Below are 22861 nucleotides of genomic sequence, written 5' to 3'. Positions count from 1 at the left end.
TGCGGGGAAGTTGCAACCTGTCGCCTATGCCTCCAGGAGCTTTTCTAAGGCCGAGAGGGCAAACAGCATAATTGAGAAAGAGGCACTAGCGTGTGTGTTTCGGGTAAAGAAAATGCATCAGTACCTGTTTGGCCTCAAATTTGAGCTGGAAACCGATCACAAGCCCCTCCCATCCCTGTTCACTGAAAACAAGGGGATAAATACTAATGCCTCAGCCCGCATACAAAGGTAGGCACTCGCGCTATCAGCGTACAACTATACCATCCGCCACAGGCCAGGCACCGAGAACTGTGCGGATGCTATCAGTCGACTACCATTACCCACCACGGGGGTGGAAATGGCGCAGACTTGTTGATGGTGGCGCAGCCCGCAGACTTGTTGATGATCATGGAAGCGTTTGAAAATGATAAATCACCTGTCACGGCCCGCCAGATTAGGACTTGGACCAGCCAAGATCCTCTGCTGTCCCTAGTAAAAAACTGTGTACTGCATGAGAGCTGGGCCAGCATCCCCGTTGAAATGCAAGAGCCAATCAAGCCATTCCAGTGGCGAAAGGACGAGCTGCCCATTCAGGCAGACTGCCTGTTGTGGGGTAACTGTGTAGTGCTACCCAAAAAGGGCAGGGAGACGTTCATCTCGGATCTCCACAGCACACACCCGGGTATATTAATGATGAAAGTGATAGCCAGATCCCACATGTGGTGGCCCGGTATCAACTCTGACTTGGATTCCTGTGTACGGCAATGCAGCATATGTGCTCAGTTGAGCAACGCGCCCAAGGAGGCACCACTAAGTTTGTGGTCCTGGCCCTCTAGACCATGGTCGAGGATCCATGTCGACTATGCAGGCCCGTTTCTCGGTAAAATGTTCCTGGTGGTGGTGGATGCTTTTTCAAAATGGATTGAATGTGAAATAATGTCAGGAAGCACTGTCACCGCCACCATTGAAAGCCTGAGGGCCATGTTTGCCACCGACGGCCTGCCTGACATACTGGTCAGTGACAACGAGCCATGTTTCACCAGTGCCGAATTTAAAGAATTCATGACCTGCAATGGGATCAAACATGTCACCTCGGCCCCGTTTAAACCAGCCTCCAATGGGCAGGCAGAGCGGGCAATACAAACCATCAAACAGAGCCTTAAATGTGTCACAGAAGGCTCACTCCAAACCCGCCTGTCCCGAGTACTGCTCAGCTACCGCACGAGACCCCACTTGCTCACGGGTGCCCCCGGCTGAGCTACTCATGAAAAGGACACTTAAAACCAGACTCTCACTGGTTCACCCCAACCTGCATGATCAGGTAGAGAGCAGGCGGCAGCAATAAAATGTAAACGATGGTCGCGCCACTGTGTCACGGGAAATTGATCTGAATGACCCTGTTTCTGTGCTAAACTATGGACATGGTCCCAAGTGGATTGCGGGCACGGTGATAGCTAAAGAAGGGAGTAGGGTGCTTGTAGTCAAACTAGACAATGGACAAATTTGCAGAAAGCACCTTGACCAAACGAGGCTGCGGTTCACAGACTGCCCTGAACAACCCACAGCAGACACCACCTTTTTCGAGCCCACAACACACACCCAAAGGATCAACGACACCACGCCGGACCAGGAAATTGAACCCATCACGCCCAACAGCCCAGCAAGGCCAGGCTCACCCAACAGCCATGCAGGGCCAACAACACGCCAGCCCAGCGAGGGCACAGCCAACACACCAGAACAGACATTTGTACCGAGGTGGTCCACCAGGGAAAGAAAGGCTCCAGACCGCCTCACCTTGTAAATAGTTTTCACTTTGACTTTGCGGGGGGAGTGATGTTTTTCTGTAAAGCATGCACTCCCATGTTCCGCTACCAGGGAGCTCATCCCCTGAAGTCCCATGTGATCCCAGCATCCCTTGGGAGCACTGCATATAAACAGGCCCCTAAGGCCTGTTCCTCACTCTGGAGTGTCTTAATAAAGACTGAGGTCACTGTTACTTTAACCTCCCTGTGTGCAGCCTCATCTGTGTTAGGAACACAATAATACCAATTTTAATTTGCAGAGTGTATTCACAAAACTTTATAATACAAAAAGTAGAAATGTCTACTGCCTTTCTTTAGCACACCTCTATAACATTTGTTTTAGTATATTTTCCCCTGAATTTAGCACATCCGTCCCATGGGTTTTCATCTACCAAATCTATCCTTTTTAAGTTTTTGTGAAACATGTTTGGCTAACTCAAGAAGTTTGGAATGTACAATTGTTTGAGCTTTGGTGAGCATGGAGGGTGAAGCTCTGCATTATTTAATGGGCCTGTACAACGTACCGGACTGTTTTACTTTCTCCTCACATAGTTTTTCTTCTGAGTGTGTGACACTATTGAACAGCCTGCTGAAAACAAACATCGTTAAGTGGAAAGAAGACCAGGGCTAGTCTAATTCCCCACTGTAACATTTTCACATGACGAATGCTTGGTAAATGGATTTAGCTTTGAAAGAAAGTCGCACAGAAATTTGATGTGGCCCCGTGACCCTGGGTAAGCACATGTATCTTCAGCTGTCACATAACACAGTACTGCTTGCTTACTTTTTCAGCAAAGACTATTGATTTTGCTCATTGGCTGCAGGCTAGTCCATAAAGAACAAATTACAAAGTCAGAGGTCTATTGCTACTGATCGCTTGCATGATAACAGGGGACTCATTTCCCCATTCCTTCTTACAGTACTTCAACTCATTTATACTCTTGGTTTTGGGAATTAAAAAAAACATTAACAGTGCAGCCAATGGAACTGCGTTCCCCACTATTGGTAAAAAGAAGCATTTTACAGTGGGATGTTACAAACATTTAATTAGTGATTGTTTCAATAATGTAGAGTCCGGGAGTAAAGCATCGTGCTGGCTACAACACTAAAAGCTCTGAATCCCTGGGTGAGATCCCAATCTTATCTGACATTTGCACTCAGGATTGCCCCAGGAGGTGTGTTTGTTAATCTTAAACCAAGTTGCCTGAGAAAAAGAAAAAAAAACTGGCTGAGCACTGCTCAAGCGTGCCTCCTGGCAGAAGATAGATGTTTATCTTCTGTTACCCCACTCATAATTTAATAGTCACCACTACAGAATTTCTAGAAGATTGGAGCGTTAACTTTTCTCTGACCACTCTAAAAGCCAGTTTATGACCAGCCGACAGGAATTGCACTTTCTACAAAAGCTGTCAGTTTTTCATACTCATCGTATGATGCTCCACCTAGTGATATGGCTGAGAACAAAACAATGCTTTCCAACACTGGCAGGTGAGCTTGATTGACAAGAATCCCTGCGGCTCAAATCCGTGATGATTTGCACAGGAGCCAGAGGCTCTGTTGTCTGTACAACTAGGCTGCCCAAATAATGTTTGAACATACTGATCCACTTGCCTTACCTATGAAAGCACATTAATTTAAATGTCTCCAATATTGAGATACAGCAAGACTACAGAGAAGAATGGCTGTGTTTCGATGTGCATTAACACGCTGAATCCACGGTGATTGCAAATTAGAAAATGCTATTTATCAGCATGCTGATTTCCTAATGATTCTCTATCATTATGTGCCTCTGCTAGGCTGATGGAACACTATACAGCGGAGTCTGAATATTTAAAACAAGAATTTCTGACTTTTAACCTGGCAGTGTAGCAACACAATACCGATTCTCTAACTGGCTAGCTGGAGGTTTAATAATCCCATCAGATGGCTAGAGCGAAACATTACCGTTGTGATTGGATTTAAATGTTTAAGTTAATTCACACAATGCCAGGTTAATATGCTGCAGCATATAAGTCTGGAAGCTGTTGAGTAGCTCTACTACCACAGCATGGGTTTCAGAACTGAAATCCCTTGACCTTAGGAGATCTGGGAACGCATCCTCGATGGATTCTTCAAATCATCAATTTTTTGTTTATCTGTTACTGAATTTCTGATTTTTTTTCTCTTTGTGGGTTTACTAGCATAGTATTTCTGTTTCTGCAACCCAGTAAACCACTCTTTCTGCATTGCTGCTACCGTTTTCCTTTGGATGCCATGGCTCACACTGCCCTTTGAAAGTTAAGATGGGGGGGAGGGAGGGTCTCCTCATTGGAACGTTTGAAAACAATGACCTACAGAAAAAAAATGCTAAAAGATTCAAAGCTGATTTCCTCCCACCCTTGAAAATAATTGTATGCAAAATTCATAAATTGAAGTACCTTTGTGCAGAAGCAGTCAGGGTTGGTATGTAAATGAGATTAAAATAGCACACTTAGCACAATCAGAGGCTGTTGAATCATTTGGATTGTTCACAACTGGGGGGAAAAAACTACATATTAGCACTGACAGGATCAAAACAGAAAGACTGGGTTATGTACCTGAATTCAGTAAAAGAATACATTATTTGTAAGAAAGTTTTTAATGAAATGGAAATATAGTTTTCAATATTACATATTTTTCTTCTGCAGTTTTTCTGACACTTCAATCACCATAATGTTCTGTGCAGATTCTGTTTTAATCCTTTCCAAGCTGTTGAAAATAACTCTTGGGAAAGTTTTGCTTTTCTTCTGCTTGTTTACATTACTGAAAACTGGAGCAAATACATTGAACTCGTGACGGACATGTTTCAGAAAGCTCAAGCTTTTGGTGGGAAACAATTTGAAATTGGAGCCTAAATTGTGACACCAGGATAGCCCTGACTTGGTGAAGGTATATATCATGATAACGCAATAAAAATGGAACATGTGCCAAATACCTACATTACAAAGTTATTAATGTATGTTTACTATTGTTTTATTAAAATGTTAGTCCTGTTATAAAGCACTACTAAGAAAGTATGTCTTTTTGTCCAATAACCAGGTATGAACCAATTTTGCTGACAAATGCAGGTCATGAAATGACCATTAACCCACATGGTACTTAATGCGTTCTCACTCTGGATACTGCACTGATACAATCTTCCTCTACACTTCATTGACGGCAGTGCAAAACTCTATGACTGTGCAGAAATGATGGTGAGTCAAGATTAGGAACTTCTGTTATGATGTATGTCAGCTATGATGCAAAACAGGCTGGCAGACTGCCACTTGTTTATGTCAAAATACCTTTGCGTATTTTCCATGTTTTTAAAAATGGCTGATGGAAATTGATGCTCCAGTGCACACAACCAAGGGGTGGTTGAGAGTCCACACACATCAAGTTGCCGATCCCAGTCACACCATCCAATGAGATGTAGAGTGGAGATTAAGAGCTTCCCCACCTGGAAGGGAGGGACAATGCAGGATGATCCACCCTTGGTGTTTCTCAAACACTTGCTCGTACAAGCTAAATAAGCATGGGGAAGCTAGATAAGTACATAAGAAAGACAGAAAGACTTGCATTTATATCATAACTTTCACGATCCACCGGATGTCCCAAAGCACTTTACAGCCAATGAAGTACTTTTTGAAATGTAGTCACTTTTGTAATGTAAGAAACACAGCAGCCAATTTGCGCACAACAAGCTCCCACAAACACCAATGTGATAATGACCAGATAATCTGTTTTAGTGATGTTGGTTGAGGGATAAATATTGGCTAGGACCCCAGGGATAACTCCCCTACTCTTCTTCAAAATAGTGCCATGAGATCTATGATGTCCACCTAAGAGGGCAGACAGGGTCTCGGTTTAACGTCTCATCCGAAAGATGGCATCTCCAACAGTGCAGCACTCCCTCAGCGCTGCACTGGAGTGGAGAAAGGAATAGAAGGTTATGCTGATAGGGTTAGATGAAGTAGGGCAGGAGGAGACTCATGCGGAGCATAAACACTGGCATAGACTAGTTGGGCCAAATGGCCTATTTCTGTGCTGTAAATTCTATGTAACGCACAAGAATATGACATCCAGGAATGGTATGTAATCAAGTAGGTCAGAAGGGAAGGGCAGAAGAAAAAAATAAATTAAAAGAATTAAACACTTTACATAACATTTTTAAAAGCATTCATTTATAGAAGTGAAATGTATTAGCTTCAATTTTGACCAACATAAAATGAGTGCTAAAATAGGAGGTGTTCCTGCACAAAATTGATTGTTTTGAAAAGCAAAACCACAACATCTTGAAATATATTTGTGGTGGTAAGAATGAGGCAAAAACCACACCAAAAAAAAGTCAACTTACCATCTATACCTGAAAGGTACTGTATGAAACCTAGTGATCATGAGGTATATTTCCATAGCAGCTGGTGTCTTCAGGATTTACATTACTAATTTTACACAGCAGAGGAATCCATAGTGTGTTCATACTGATACAAAAATAGTCGTGGAAACGGGGCCGTACCAGTGAAAGTACTTAGATGGATAAATAAAATGTCCCCATTACAGAAAATGGATGGTGCCTGGCCTGCCGTCTTTACATTACACTGTTCCCATGTTTGCAAAATGAGCAAACTCTCAGCTGTGCAGGGGATGCCATGTCAATGAAACTTCAATGACCACAGATCACACTAACCGCTGCAGCCCAGAGACTATTGGGTGTGAAAGGGCTGGAAAAAATTGGTCACCCCGCAGAGCCGAGGCAGCCGAGTCCAAGATTTTTTAGACGGATCATGGGTTAAGAGATCCACTGTAAGAATGCTAGGCAGCAGCTGTGGAGTGAATTTAATCAAATATGGCCAGAAGAGCGCGCACACTGTGGCTCAGCTTGTGATGTCAAAGCATTTTCCAGCTACAGGCTAGTTGTGGGTACAGATCATATGACCGAAGCCACTGCCAGACCTCATCACTTTTCATAGGGAAAAAAACGCTGATGATGGCAACGCGATTTATGTTGATGACACATTGATAAGGAAGATAAATACGTATATAGGCGAGCTATCCATCTCGGAACGCATATGAACGAAATGACACAGTCATAGCTGATAAAAGTTTTCAATATTTTCTCAGGAAATGTCCTGGTGTTCGGGATCAGAGAGAATGCTTTGTAGGAGATACAGCAGCGTACAATAAAACTTTGGTTTGGATGTTATGCTCTGCTGCAATGCTGGTTCGCTGAGAATCAGTGAAAGCATCCAAACAAAAGGAAACTCAAAGCAGAGACATGTGACAAGTGAGGCACTCCAGCATCACCATCCATATAAACAAAGATTATTATCTTCTGAGTATTTGAGTGATCAATTTTACATCAGAGTGATCAATTGAAATTTTAACCAGTCAGCAGTGATTTGTTATCAAGTCTGCAAGTAAATGCAGTTATTAACTGATACATAGTAGTGATAATAGAAGGCATTTCTGCAGGTTGTTATGTAGCTTTCAATAAAAACAGACAATTCTTCAAATGCACAGCAGGGTGGTCAGCAATAGAAAGAAAAATAAAAAAGCAGTTCAATTATAACCGTGAATCACTGTTTATTTTTCTGTTTCTGATTGACCTTTTGTGCAATTCTTGCATTTTCTGTTTTTACTTCTGATTTCCAATAATTGCAGTCTTTCTTTTGACAAATGCTTATTATTCTCTACATTTTACACTAGGTCTATAACTAACTCAAAAACAAGAAACCAGCTTCATAAAGTGAATTTAATGAGAACAGGATTTAATACACTTCCGCAGTCAACACCTGGATACAATGAGTAAACACAGCTACATCAAGAGTTTGCATTTATGGTTGTTTTTTATGTAAGCACTGATGTAAGTTCAACATATTTCAGTTTATTTTAATTTTATTGTCTGTGTGACATTGGCTTTGTAATCTTTCACACATTCTGGAGAGCCATGCAGAAGGGGAGGGCAGATCACGTTTTATTCTTCTGTATATAGATATTGGACTTCTGAGATGTTTGAATTTTCCATTTTTACAATCTTTGATATATTAATGCTATTAAATTCAAAAGGCTAAATAAAATGAAGCTATTGGCGAGGTTTTAGTCTGTTTGTTCTTTATTTTCCCTATTCTGCTGTTATTTCTTTCTATTTCTAATTTGTTTTCTTGTCTGCTCTGAATTAATTTTTCTATCTTGCTCAGGCGCTCGGTGTAAACATTGAATTGTTTAACTCTAAATCTCTCTTCTTGGATTCAATTTTTTATCTTTGCCATTTTATTCTAACACTCTAAGGAACATTTACATTGCATAGTTGCACTTACAATATTTTTTTGAAAATTGGACTGATATCTTCACATTATGGTCCTACTTTCAACAGCAGTCTGATCATTATCTTGCATGTCTCTCTTACTGTGGAATTCTGTATATGGTACTACAGTTGTAAATGAGAAGTAAGTGACTGCGTAACTCCATTCCTTCAATGCCTGTGCCATATCGCAGGGAGATAATATCTTCCTGAAAATCACACAGCAAAATGTAGAGTTTGTCCATCTCCCTGGAATACTTAACAGGAACTGCATTTTCTGATTCTGGATATTTCATATGTAGGGAGTAATTATTTTGATAATCAGTTGGTCCTTTATGGTGATCTGAGATCAGAGGAGTTGGAAAATCTTTTGTTCTTGCAATAGAGAACATGATGAGGAATTCCATCATATGCCCAATTTTCGAAGATATTGACTAATAAACAAAAAGCGACAACCATCTAAAACTACATTAGAACAGCCATTTTGCACAGTTGAATATGGAGAGAAAAAGGAGGATTTACATTTTTTTTTAAATTAATATTATGTACACATTTTATTTTTTTCAGCACTGTGCAAGATTCCTTCTGAATTTCATCAGCTCTGAAGGACTTGCCAAACAATTATATGTTAACAGGCGATTTGTGACTGAACCTATTTTCATCTGTCTGACTAGTTGATATTTTAAAACAGCAATCTAATCTTCTGGAAACAATGAAAAATGCAAAGTTCAATTTAAATTATCTGCACCATTCTGCCATGTAAGATATTTTCATATTTGTTGATGTACAAAATTAATCCGGTTCCCCACCAACACCTGTAATTTTAAAGGTGCTTGATTGATTGTCTTGCTATTTTTAAGAGTAGCCCAGTAGCTGAAGTGGTGCCAAAGGTTTGACTTCAAGCAAGGTGGTGGTGAAGTTCACTCTGACTCGCTTGTCTTAGTCAGATGAATTTTGTCAGTTCTCAGCTGGAAAGAGCGCGACATGGTGTTTCAGCTCAGGAGGGGAGAAGCGGATATTGAGTAACGTGGACTGCTTGAATTGCATTTGCTGATGACCAGTCACAGCATGGCACTGATGATGGCTGTAGATGTACATACCACATAGACCACTCTGGTTGGAAGAAGGTTTGCGATGACAAGTAGCGACATCAGGAAAAAAATGGGCGGGAGACATTTTGCTTGCTCCTGTAAAATTTTTCTTCACAATGTTTTCTTGTTTCTATGAAGCTTGTTAGTTTCTTCACATCTGCTATGAATTGCTTCCTGTGATAAATTGACATTATGGATGATTATGTGGTGGGGTAAGGAATCAGGGCAGCTGTTCTTCTTTCCTTCTGATGTGGAGCACTCTGCTGTGACAAAGCTCTCCACCTGACAGTCTGAGCAAGAACAGACTACTTTTCACAATTGATACTTGCAGATTTGAATGTTAGGTAGTCGTGCGACTGTGGAGTGAGAGCCACTGCTCCATGACCAGTCAATCTTGCACTTGTTTCTAGTGAAGTTTATGCTCAACAAGTTGAGGAGTGTTGATGCTGGGAAATGAAACAGTTTTCCCATTTCAGACACTCAATAACTGCATCAAGTTCCCCCAGGCTTGGAATAGCACGGTTAGAGCAAGAGTAAAGATCAGCCTGCTCTGCTCCAGCAATAAGCCCTTGCTCCATTCTCAGAAGCTCCCTATTGCACCATAATGACATTTTCCATTTTCTACACCAGCCAGCTGTGGCATTTATCTGGGTGAGAGTGTCAATTTAATGCTGTGACTCAGTAGGTAGCACACTCGCCTCTGAGTCAGAAGATTGTGGGTTCAAGTCCCATTCCGGGAACTTGAGCACAAAAATCTAGGTTGACACTCCAGTGCAGTGCTGAGAGAGTGCTGTGCTGTCGGAGGTGCCGTCTTTCGGATGCGACGTTAATCAGGTCTGCTCTCTCTGATGGACATAAAACATCCCATGGCACTATTTTGAAGAAGAGCAGGGGAGTTGTCTCCGGTGTTCTGGCCAATATTTATCCCTCAATCAACATAACAAAAACAGTTTGTCTGGTCATTATCACATTGCTGTTTGTGGGAGCTTGCTATGCCCAAATTGGCTGCCGCGTTTCCTGCATTACAGCAGTGACTACACTCCAAAAGTACTTCATTGGCTGTAAAGCACTTTGAGATGTCCGGTGGTCATGAAAGGTGCTATATAAATGTAAGTCTGTCTTTTCTTTTTCGAATCAGTGTTGAATTAAGAGCAGTTTTGTGTTATGTAAAGAGGCTTCTGGCCAATGCCGGCAGGTGAAGAACAGGTAGGCTAAAGGCCGCTTGCTGGCTCTCAGGTAAGTCACGATGTGGGGGGGAGGAGGTTCGGCAAGGTGAAAAGCTGGTGGGGTGGGGGAGGCTGTGTGAGAAGTCAACCAATATGGGTGATGGGGTAAGTTTAGCAAATACTGGAATCAGCATAAAACCAACCTTAAGATAGATTTGATTTGCACGAGTGCTGCTTTGAAATGCAAAGTTATGGCAGCAAAGAGAACTCGGATTTTGTCCAGTTTTGGAGGGTTGGTGCCCATGAAAATTAGACTTTCGAAACTCATTCTTAACAATGATATTTAAAGATAAACAAAGACTATTGTCATCAGACAACATGACGCATTAATGCCTGTGTGTTCTGTAAACTAACATTGTAGTATTGTTCTAAATCATCTTGAAAAAAACAAAACTGTGGAGAGTTAATGTAGCGTGGAATGCTTGGATAGGGGTTTGCGCTCATGATTCCCCACATGATAAGTTTTCTGAAGCCAGTTGTACTATTATGGGAAGCATTCAGTGAAATGCTGACACGTTTCACAGGGTGAGGGGGAGAACAATCAGGAGAGATACCTCAAGCTATACGTGTATAGCTGGTGGCAGTCAGCCTATGGCCAGAGACCAGGTTGTGCCACTTTCTCAGCCCAGGATTCTGTTTGCTGAACCAGACCCCATAGAAGGGAAAGGGAGCAAAAGTAAACAACTTAAATAAATTTTGCTTTGTGAGGATCTTTGAAATACTTCAGATAGAAAAATTGTAGTTTAATTAGCTGTATGAAGTTTGCATTCAATTTTTCTTTCAATAGCTTTGAAACATAAATTACAGTTTTATAATACATGTCAGGTTTCTAAAAGGAGAAAGTTAGGAGCGATTACAACAGTTGTTTCTCAATCCATACTAAGCCATTTCAAGCCTGTTTGGAGTTTATGATTTGTTTAGTTCACTTTAAACTTGATTTAGTATGTTATTTTTAATGTTTAGATTATTGTGGTTTCACATTTCGGTGTCCCAGTGCTGCAGCAAAACCTGCAGGTGGCCTCGGCAAACAACGATAGCATGAAGGGATCTGAATCCAAAAGAATCCAGAAGAGGTCGGGGGGGGTTAAGATATGGGCAACATGGCACTCACCAAAGCCATTCTGCACACATGCCCCATGCCATTTTAACAGGAATGTTTACAGGCAGCCCCAGGTAAGTGAGAGTATGAGAGGAAACTTGTCGGGAACATAAAACTGACTGCAAAAGCTTCTATACATATGTGAAGAGAAAAAGATTAGTGAAGACAAACGTAGGTGCCTTGCAGTCAGATTCAGGTGAATTTATAATGGGGAACAAAGAAATGATAGACCAGTTGAACAAATACTTTGGTTCTGTTTTCAAGAAGGAAGACACAAATAACCTTCCGAAAGTACTAGGGGACCGAGGGTCTAGTGAGGAGAAGGAACTGAAGAATATCCTTATTAGGCGGGAAATTGTGTTAGGGAAATTGATGGGATTGAAGGCCGATAAATCCTCAGGGCCTGATAGTCTACATCCCAGAGTACTTAAGGAAGTGGCCCTGGAAATAGTGTCTGCGTTGGTGATCATTTTCCAACAGTCTATTGACTCTGGATTTGTTCCTATGGACTGGAGGGTAGCTAATGTAACGTCATTTTTTAAAAAATGAGAGAGAGAGAAAACGGGTAATTATAGACCAGTTAGCCTGACATCAGTAGTGGGGAAAATGTTGGAATCAATTATTAAAGATGAAATAGCAGCGCATTTGGAAAGCAATGACAGGATCGGTCCAAGTCAGCATGGATTTATGAAAGGGAAATCATGCTTGACAAATCTTCTGGAATTTTTTGAGGATGTAACGAATAGAGTGGACAAGGGAGAACCAGTGGATGTGGTGTATTTGGGCTTTCAAAAGGCTTTTGACAAGGTCCCACACAAGAGATTGGTGTGCAAAATTAAAGCACATGGTATTGGGAGTAATATACTGATGTGGATAGAGAACTGGTTGGAAGACAGGAAACAGAGAGTCGGGATAAACAGGTCCTATTCAGAATGGCAGGCAGTGACTAATGGGGTGCCGCAGGGCTCAGTGCTGGGACCCCAGCTATTTACAATACACGTTAATGCTTTAGATGAAGGAATTGAGTGTAATATCTCCAAGTTCGCAGATGACACTAAACTGGATGGCGTTGTGAGCTGCGAGAAGGACGCTAAGAGGCTGCAGGGTGACTTGGACAGGTTAGGTGAGTGGGCAAATGCATGGCGGATGCAGTATAATGTGGATAAATGTGAGGGCATCCACTGTGACAAAAACATGAAGGCAGAATATTATCTGAATGGCGGCAGATTAGGAAAAGGGGAGGTGCAACGACACTTGGGTGTCATGCTACATCAGATAGTGAAAGTTGGCATGCAGGTACAGCAAGCGGTGAAGAAGGCAAATGGCATATTGGCCTTCATAGCTAGGGGTTTTGAGTATAGGAGCAGGGAGGTCTTACTGCAGTTGTACAGACCTCACCTGGAATATTGTGTTCACTTTTGGTCTCCTAATCTCAGGAAGGACGTTCTTACTATTGAAGGAGTGCAGCGAAGGTTCACCAGACTGATTCCCGAGATGGCTGGTCTGATATATGAGGAGAGACTGGATCGACTGGGCCTTTATTCACTGGAGTTTAGAAGGATGAGAGGGGATCTCATAGAAACATATAAAATTCTGATGGGACTGGACAGATTAGATGCAGGAAGAATGTTCCCGATGTTGGGGCAGTCCAGAACCAGAGGTCACAGTCGAAGGATGAGGGGTAAGCCATTTAGGATTGAGATGAGGAGAAACTTCTTCACTCAGAGAGTTGTTAACCTGTGAAATTCTCCACCGCAGAGAGTTGTTGATGCCAGTTCGTTGGATATATTCAAGAGGGAGCTAGATATGGCCCTTATGGCTAAAGGGATCAAGGGGTATGGAGAGAAAGCAGGAAAGGGGTACTGAGGTGAAAGATCAGCCATGATCTTATTGAATGGTGGTGCAGGCTCGAAGGGCCGAATGGCCTACTCCTGCACCTATTTTCTATGTTTCTATGTTTCTATCAATGTTGAAAAGTCGATGCCTGATGAAGCAGCCCCAATGCTGTTTTAATGGGCGGCATTGAGGCTGCACCTGTTTCTGATCAGGCCGGGGAAACCCGACACGGAGAATCAGCAGGCCCAGAAAAAAGAAAGACTTGTAGTTATATAGTGCCTTTCATGACCACCGGACGTCCCAAAGTGCTTTACAGCCAATGAAGTACTTTTGGAGTGTAGTCACTTTTGTAATGCAGGAAATGCGGCAGCCAATTTGCATAAAGCACGCTCCCACAAACAGCAATATGATAATGACCAGATAATCGGCTTTTGTTATATTGATTGAGGGATAGATATTGGCCAGGACACCGGGGACAACTCCCTTGCTCTTCTTCAAAATAGTGCCATGTGATCTTTTATGTCCCCATGGGAGAGCAGATGGTGCTTCGGTTTAACATCTCATCCGAAAGACGGCACCTCCAACAGTGCAGCACTCCCTCAGTACTTCACTGGAGTGTCAGCCTAGATTTTTGTGCTCAAGTTCCTGGCGCGGGACTTGAACCCTCAACATTCTGACTCAGAGCCGAGTGTAACCAACCTACTGAGCCACAGTTGACACTGCAAAGAGGGCCACAAAAGTAAAATTATTTCATTTTTAAAGGTTTTCTTGGGGGCTAGGAGGAGCAGGAGTGCTCCTCCAGGCCCCACATGAATCCTTGAGCCTTCCTTGCCCCGGGCTTCCCTGGGACCAATCACCCTTCACCTACCATGTTGAGGGACTGGCCTGCAGGTCCATGGCTACAGCCTCCTATCACGCTTATCCAATCCACTGGCCTGACCTCATTGACATCAGGTTCTGCCAGGAGTCCAGCCAGATCTATTTAAATGAGACCCAGAAGTTAAAATGGATCAGGTTTCAAGGTGTTGACCCGGAGTGAGCTTGACGCTTGTTTCGCTGTCGCCACACTCCCCACTCGTCCATAGAGTCTGAGCTGCACGACATGGAGAATCAGATCACCTGATCTTAGTAATATACAATACTGTTCAAGCCCAGTGCAGTTGGAATGCAACTTGCTGAAAGTACATTTCAACAACGACAGCAGTAACTTGCATTTATATAGCACCTTTAACAGAGTAAAAAAAATCCCAAGGCACTTTATAGCAGCATTATCAGACAACATTTGACACATAACCATATAAAGTGATATTAGTACATGTGACCAAAAGCTAGGTTAAAAAGGTAGGCTTTAAGGAGTGACCCAAAGGAGGAGAAGTAGAGAATTAATATCACTATTTTATAGTAGCCCACATGTTAAAGTGGTCAAGTACTTTGAAAATGCAAATCACAAACTTGTCTTTAAACTGTTTAGTTTTTATTTCATTGGAAAACATTAGAAAACCTTGTAAACATGGCTAAGTTAAATAATATGCAAAGTTGTGTAAAGTCCATTGACTTTTCATGATGTCGGACTGTCAGCTGGCTTCTGCATGGCGCTCCTGATTTCAGGTTCAGCTATAAAATCGGTGCAATGAACTCAATGACATTGTAGGAAGTTTCTTTTAATCTGCAACTGTTTGTGGGTTAAGATGCATTGAATAAATTGCCCAATGGGTTAGATTAAGGCTGTACATCAGTTGTAACCCATCCCATTCAATGTTATCAATGCCAATTATTACATCAATTAGGGTCTGTTGCTGTCACTCGTGCTGGACAAAGTATTTTGGACTCAACCATCCAGTGCTAATCCCTGGATGCAGCTGGTCTCAATAATGCCAAAGTCATATAAAAGAACATAAGGAACTTCAACAAGCAGATATATCATAGCAATGGGAGAATATAATTTGATTCATGTGGCACATGCTGGCAGCGAAAAAGGCAAAAAAGCCTTAATGTGCAGATGTTTGCTGGCATAGTCTCACTTAAATCCAGAATTTACTTTTGAAGTGGGACACTATGTAGGGCTATGCAAATAGTAGTTAATAGAAAATATATTCCTGAAGTAAGTACTCTGGCAACCTTTCACTGCAGAAGAAGAAACACTTTAGAAAGATGTAGGGAAGCACAAGTAGCTTGAATCACTACCCTCTCTATATATTTCCATTGGTGTTGAGGATAGCAGACAAGTAAAATGTTTTCTTCCGAAGATGAGTGTTAGCACAGAAGTTATACTTGGATTTTCATGGGCAACTGGACAACTGACCAACTTTTGCTGAGTGGATGATTCCAGCCACAGAAATTTTTTATAATGTCTTTAAGAGATGCTTGACAAACTCCAAAAGCAGAATTGTCAGTTCTGCGATGATACTACCCGAGCCAAGAAATATAGGAACCTAGTGACATGCTCACTTAAACATAACTGTTCAGTCCAGAGACTCCAGTGCATGTGTTAAGCTTTGAATGTGTTCAAATCCAGTCTGCTGCCTTTCAAACTAGCTTAGCTAGAGCCCTACAGATACTCAAGGATTAGGAACATAGGAATTGCTCGACGAAAAAAGACCAAGGTCCATCTAGTTTGCCTTCTACCATCCTGGTAGTCGCATGAAACAATGAGAATGGAGTTGGTGACTAATTATAGCAATCAATTTCTTTCAATTAGTTGACAATGGATCCAGAAATTTCATGAGAAAACCCTTTGTGATGGAGAGATTTGGGCACCATAGGTCTAAAGTCACTGTTTTCCTCCCAAGCATATTATACTTGCCTCGAATTACTCATACTGTGTATCCCAAATTGTAATTTTCTGAAAGAAATCTGTCTGAATTGCATTTGAATGATTTATCTGAATAATAAACTACAATCAATTCTGGTCTGGATGCTGATCAAATATCTTCAATACAGACTAATAAGTATCCACCGAGTTCTTAACCTTCATGCACCTGCTGTAAGAGAAATTTGGCATTAGGGGTACCAGCGGGACAAGGGTTAAAATGCTGGTTCCTGCACGGACCCATAAGGAGGTAAAAGGCCTCTCTTCGGCCTTGTACCAAGGCTCCAGGAGTTATCAATTCAATAATATTCCGACAGGATACGATGTGAGAACCTAAACAGACATTGATAAGACCTTGCAAAGAGGCTCGAGGCAGACTCACGGGCACCAAGGAGAATCAACAAATTCTGACCTAATGAAGTCATTCTAGTCACAGCCTAAGGTGGTTACGAGGGTCTTGGCCTGTCAATCCAAAGTAGCACTAATAAGGTAGTCCAATTGGAGAAGTAGCACTGATAAGGTAGTCCAATTAGAGATCTAGGGAGGTCTTACCAGGGAACGGAGGGGTTTTTGAAATGTATAAAAGTTGTATGATTGTGCTGTTCGGGGAGCATCTCCACTCACAGGCGGCTGTGATAAGAGGTGTTCCTGGACATTCGGATTAAAAGATCATTATACCTTGCCATTCGTCTCTGTCTGCTGTTACGTGGGTTGGGGCGAGCGTCGACCCTCTATATCAGGGGGCCCGCTCGTGGGAGGAGAAGCCTTCCCATTTTCCCCTTACAAAGGTATGTCATATGTCTATTGGCAGAAGAGCCTTGACTTGAAATGCAGAGGAAGGAAGCTGGCACAAGCCCTTTCCCCACTCAAGTGTGCAAAGCCAGAACATCATACATGCAGCTCAGTGGGGAAGGGGGGGGTGGTGGGCGGTTAGTGTGTGAGAAGGCTCTGCTTTACCAGGGAGGCTGTCACAGAGCTCAGTCACAAACTGCAGCAGTCACACTTATTACTTGCTTTGAAAGTAACTATGGCCCTGAATTTTTATGCCTCAGAACGATTCCAGGTGACATCGGTAACATCAACCAATCATCTGTGCATGCCTGGATTAGGCAGGCAATGGATGCACTGTTTGCCAAAGTCAATTACTTTGTTTGCTTCCCCATGGAAGCCACATAGCAGGAAGACAAGGCATTGGACTGAGCAAGAATTGTAGGCTTCCTCCAGTTGCAGGCCATCATCAATGTAGAAGCATAGCCCTGGGTTCCCGGGTTCCTGGCAGCTGTCATGGTACCATCATCCTATGCCAATCCTCAATTCCCTTTCTCTTTCACCCAGACCATCAGGTCAGAGGATGGCTCCTTGGGCATAAAGGTTAGAAGTAAGGGATGCCTAAAAATGTATATGATTATGCGATTAAAATGGTAATGGGAAAAAGCTGTGTTTAAATGGTTGTGTTCGAATTGCAGACAGAAAGTCTCTTCGGATTAGAGAAATGCTTAAAATTGTTAATGTTTCCTATGGAGGGTATAATTCTTTGTACTCTATATATAATCTCCCTGTTGCTAAGTGATTATCTGTTGTTTTCAAGGTAAGACTTCAACTTTGTTTATACATATTTAAAACTTTATTATAGAAAGACTTAGAATAGATGGAAGTTGAGAGAGTTAATATAAACATGTTGCTATGTCGTAAAGGTGATAATGACTCTGCGGCGAGCAGTTTTCTGGTTTGGCTTCATGGGATCAAAAGAAAGAATAGGGACAAGATAGATGAAACGCATTTCAAAGAAGAAACTCTGGGAAGTATAAACAAGAAAGACATGTGACCAAGAAAATCAGGAGATATCTTTAGGGCAGGCTTTGTTTTGAGAATCAAGACGAAGAACTTGTAGTCTCATTGGATATTGAGATTTTAGGGGAATCTCTATAGGTCAATATCCCAGGTCAGACCCACCCCTAAAAAGAGAATAAAAGTAACACTTAGAGATCTTTTCAACACAAGTGGTGTGAGGGGCAAGTGAAACAGAAGTTGAGCTGGTCGAACACTCTTTGAGTGATTCCATGCTTTACCAAAGGAAGCTCTAGACAGAGAAAGAGACTGCAAGCTAGAGAACTGCACACTTGCGCCACATCAGATCAATATCAACTATCTGTTACAGTCATATGTTTTTGCTGTATAACTAATGTGTTATATTCCATCATAAACTCTGGTTAAACACAATGGCCCCGAAATTCACAGTCCCGGGAAGGCCCGTTTGCAGCGGCCATTCGTCAAAATCAAATGGCCGCTGCTTTGTGCTCAACTGGCCACCCCGACATAGATTCGGCCTGGGAGGTCTTACAGCGGTGTGGGCCATCACCGACTCTCGTGGTGGTGTGCGGCTTGCGGCAGTAGTAATGCGCTAAAAGTGCGCACCACTGCCGCTCCACCCCCAGACCCATTTTCAGCGTGAAAAAGCCGGCCCTTTAGCTGACGGTGCCCCCGCCAGCTTTTAGGGCCGGTGCAGAGTGGCAGAGATCTTAGAGCCATGGGAGCGGAGAGAGACAAGAAGGTGAGATCCTAACCTGAGGAGATTTAGCACAGAATCCGCACTCTGAGAGAAAGGGAGAGAGGGAAAGAGAGGATGAGCGAGAAAGAGGGAGAGAAAGGGAGAGATGGAGAGAGAGAGGGAGAGGGAAAGAAGAGGGTGAGAGAGGGAGAGAGGGAGAGAGAGGGAGAAGGAAAGCGAGAGGGTGAGAACGAGAGAGTGAGAGAGGGTGAGATAGAGAGGGAGAGGGAGAGGGAAAGAGAAAGAGAGAGGGTGAGATAGAGAGAGAGAGAGGGAAGGGAGCAAAAGAGAAAGGAGAAAGAGATAGAAGTGAGGAAAGGGAATGAGAAACAGAATGAGAAAATTTGATTGGGAGAGAGAGAAATAGAGAAATAGTAATAGAGAAAGAGAAAAGGGGAAAAAAAACTAGAGAGAGAGAGAGAGAGAAATGGAGATCCCGAGATTCACAGAGAGAAAACAGAAATTTCAATCCAGGGGCTCAGACTGGAAACGTCGCCCCAGGTCAGCATTCCACGCGGTAACAAATGGGAATCTGTTCCACCTCCGCCGCCTCCAGGTCATCCCATTCTCTGTCATCGAACTACAGTACGCAGACGATGTTTGCATCTGCGCACACTTGGAGGCCAAACTCCAAGCCATCATCAACATCTTCACCGAGGCATACAAAAGCATGGGCCTTACATTATACATCTGTAAGACAAAGGTCCTCCACCAACCTGACCCTGCCACACAGCATTGCCCCCCGGTTAGCAAAATCCACGGCAGGGCCTTGGACAACATAGACCATTTTCCATACCTCGGGAGCCTACTGTCAGCAAGAGCAAACATTGATGACAACTTCCAACACTGCCTTCACTGTGCCAGCGCCGCCTTCGGTCACCTGAGGAAGAGAGTTTTTGAACACCAGGACCTCAAATCTGGCACCAAGCTTATGGTCTACAGGGCAGTAGTGATACCCGCTCTCCTATATTGCTCAGAGACATGGACTATTTCCAGCAGACATCTCAAAGCACTGGAGAAGTATCACCAACGTTGCCTCCGCAAGATCCTGCAAATCCATTGGGAGGACAGACGCACCAATGTCAGTGTTGTCGCTCAGGCCAACATCCCCAGCATCGAAGCACTGACCACGCTCGATCAGCTCCACTGGTCGGGCCACATTGTCCGCATGCCTGACACAAGATTCCCAAAGCAACGCTCTTCTCGGAGCCTCGACACGGCAAGCAAGCCTCAGTGGGCAGAGGAAACGCTTCAAGGACATCCTCAAAGCCTCCTTGATAAAATGCAACATATCCACCGACACCTGGTTATCCCTGGCCCAAGACTGCCCAAAGTGGAGGAAGAGCATCCGGGAGGGCACTGAGTACCTTGAATCTCATCGCCGAGAGCAACCAGAAACCAAGCGCAGATAGCGGAAGGAGCTTGCGGCAACCCAGATTCCCCACTCACCCTTTTCTTCAACCATTGTCTGCCCCACCTGTGACAGAGACTGTAATTCCCACATTGGACTGTTCAGCCACCTGAGAACTCACTTTTAGAGTGGAAGCAAGTCATCCTCGACTTCGAGAGACTGCCTATGATGATCTTATGCGTGCCTAACCTGCGACTTTGTCTCAGTGTCTCCCCTGTAGCTGCCACATGGGTCTGGGAAGGCTGCTGTGTTCCCTGTGTGGAAGCTGCAGATGTTCTTTTTAAGGACGCCCTCAAGCAGCTTTGTGCCTGGAAGGGCTGGCTGGAGATTGGTCAACACCCTCCTGGGAGGGATCAGTCTCACTTGGCTCGGGTGAGGTCATGCGTGGAGGCATTGGCGGAGTGACCAGTCTGGGGCCAGGAATGCTGCGAGCCGGAGACAGCGCATCACCGTATCCTGGCCCGAGGAGCCTGAATAACTCACCAGGGCGGCACAATACCACCACCACCAATCTGACAGAGCTCAGGTCTGTGCTGTGATGCCACACCGGAAAGTCCCCCATGGCCCGTGGTGGACCCAGCCGTGAAAGCAACACTGAGTTCTCGGGGGGCATCCAGCTGAGAGTGCATGCGAGCAGCCACAGTCTGAAAGCCACCAGATATAACAGCACTTAGACGCTCCGTCGACTCTTGCAGAGCCGCGGCCATCTCTTCAAAGGAGCACCGATACGCTCGTTACCTCGCACCTGTGCTGCAATGGCAGCTGCCACATCACCTTAAGGGCGAATTTCCCGTGGGAATAACGCCCCAATTAAGACTGAAGACTTTCAAGTTTGATGTGCTAATAAGACTGGAACACATTTTTGTGGTCAAAAAGCTGAATTGGATCCAATGGCTGCCGCAAATTTGGGGGCGCTAATTGGGGAAAAAAGGCTTGAACATCACCAGCTTTCTGGCTGCACTGAATTTCGACCCCAATATACTTATCTGATTGGTTTACAGTCGATCGTGATTATTTAAGTGACCAGAGATAGCCTTAAACTTGGCTATTTCTAACACAAAGACTATGCCCTTCTGACGTGACTCATGACACCTGTCAGGAACTCGAGTACGCATGCAGAGATGAGCGATAATCAGAGCCTTAAATGATAGAGCAAACCATTCGTCTCCTGAAATCTGGAGGCAGCCTGCAGTACAACTTCCAGAGAGTCTTCACGATTATCATTGTCTGCTGAATGCTCCATAGCTTTGCCAACCAAAGGGGCCAACCCATTGAGCCATCTGCAGAGGAAGAAGTGGAGGCAGAGAAGCATGAACAACATGAAGGTGTAGAGGATGATGAGGAAGAGCAAGGTCCATCTATCAAGATTGGCTGCAAAAGCTCTTCAATTACAGCTCATTGAGGACTTCCTATTCTCCTCCAACAGTCCGATCAAAATCAGTTCCAATCCTACCACCTATTCAGTACGACTGTAACCCAGGTACCAACATGGGTTTTTCAGACAAATCCTATTGCCTAGTCAACAAATACTCACCAAACAAACTGAGCACACCAACAATTCCATAAAAGACCGTCGTTTACAATGCAGACTGTAGGCTGCAGACTGTGCCACCTCGGTTGCTGCTGGGGCAAGCTGGCCTAACTGACCTTTTGGCACCAGGATTGACACGGGATGAGGGGATGGTGCGGGAGCAGGCGTGTTATCATCTTGAAAGAGGACAGCATAGGCCGCTCCCATGGTGCCACATGGGGCTGTGCCTCAGTACTCCCACTGATCTGAAAGCGAGCAGCCTGGCAGAATGCTGTGACATCTTGGAAGCCTCTATCTATGATTTCCTTCAAGCAGTAACATGGAGGAAATAGTGGAAGCCACAGTTTGTATGGCCTCAGTATGTGCATCCCTGAGGGTTACTATCACTGGTGACAGTGAATCCTGGATAGGCATTCCCCTGCTCTGAAAACTTACACAAAGCCCCTTTACATTAATAGTCCTTGTTACATCCTTCACCACTCTCTTAATCCTGCATTAAACAATTTTAAAACCATTCAGGCAGCTTCTATATCAATGACACACTGACAAAGCAGCCTTAGAAGCTGCTATAAAAAAAACACTGCAGACTAAAGTGCCAAATGTGATAAAGGTGATGAATTTAATTACCAACATAATTGCCTTCCATTCATTTCTCACCCAAGTGTCGACCCATGGTCCCATTCCTATAAGAAGGTTTCCCAACTCTACTACTCCTATGAGATGCTTCCCTAATGACCTCAGGAAAGTGACTGCTCATGTGAGTACTTTTGAAATGCTTGTGGCCGGTGACTTCTGGGTGCTTGAGCCTGTGAGGGCCGGGCTGTAGACTGCTGCACCTCAGCTGCTGCCTAGGCAGTCTGGCCCAGCTGACTTACTGGCATTTTGGCCAGAATTGGTTGGGGTGGCGAATGTACAAACGTGCTGACCTCCTGAGAGGGCAACATGTACTGCTCCTATCACACCACTATCACAGGGCTGAGCTCATCCCTTCCACTGATCCGCAGAAGGCAAACGGCAGGAGATGAGTGACTCCTAGAAAGCCCCTATCCATTTGTTCTACCAATCTCTCCAAAATGAACTTCTGCCTTTCCTAGCTGGGTGTCTGTCCCAAGGCAGAGCACACGTTTGAGCCCAGATTCCTCATGGCAGCCGTTTGAGCTTTCACCAAAGCTGGTGGCAGATATCCTTTGTAAGAACCTGGCTGCAGTATCCCTGGAGGTGGCCACACTCT

Source organism: Pristiophorus japonicus, chromosome 9, assembly GCF_044704955.1.
Source record: "Pristiophorus japonicus isolate sPriJap1 chromosome 9, sPriJap1.hap1, whole genome shotgun sequence".
NCBI lineage: Eukaryota > Metazoa > Chordata > Chondrichthyes > Pristiophoridae > Pristiophorus > Pristiophorus japonicus.
The sequence above is the reverse complement of the archived record's forward strand: the minus strand, read 5'-3'. Positions refer to the sequence as shown.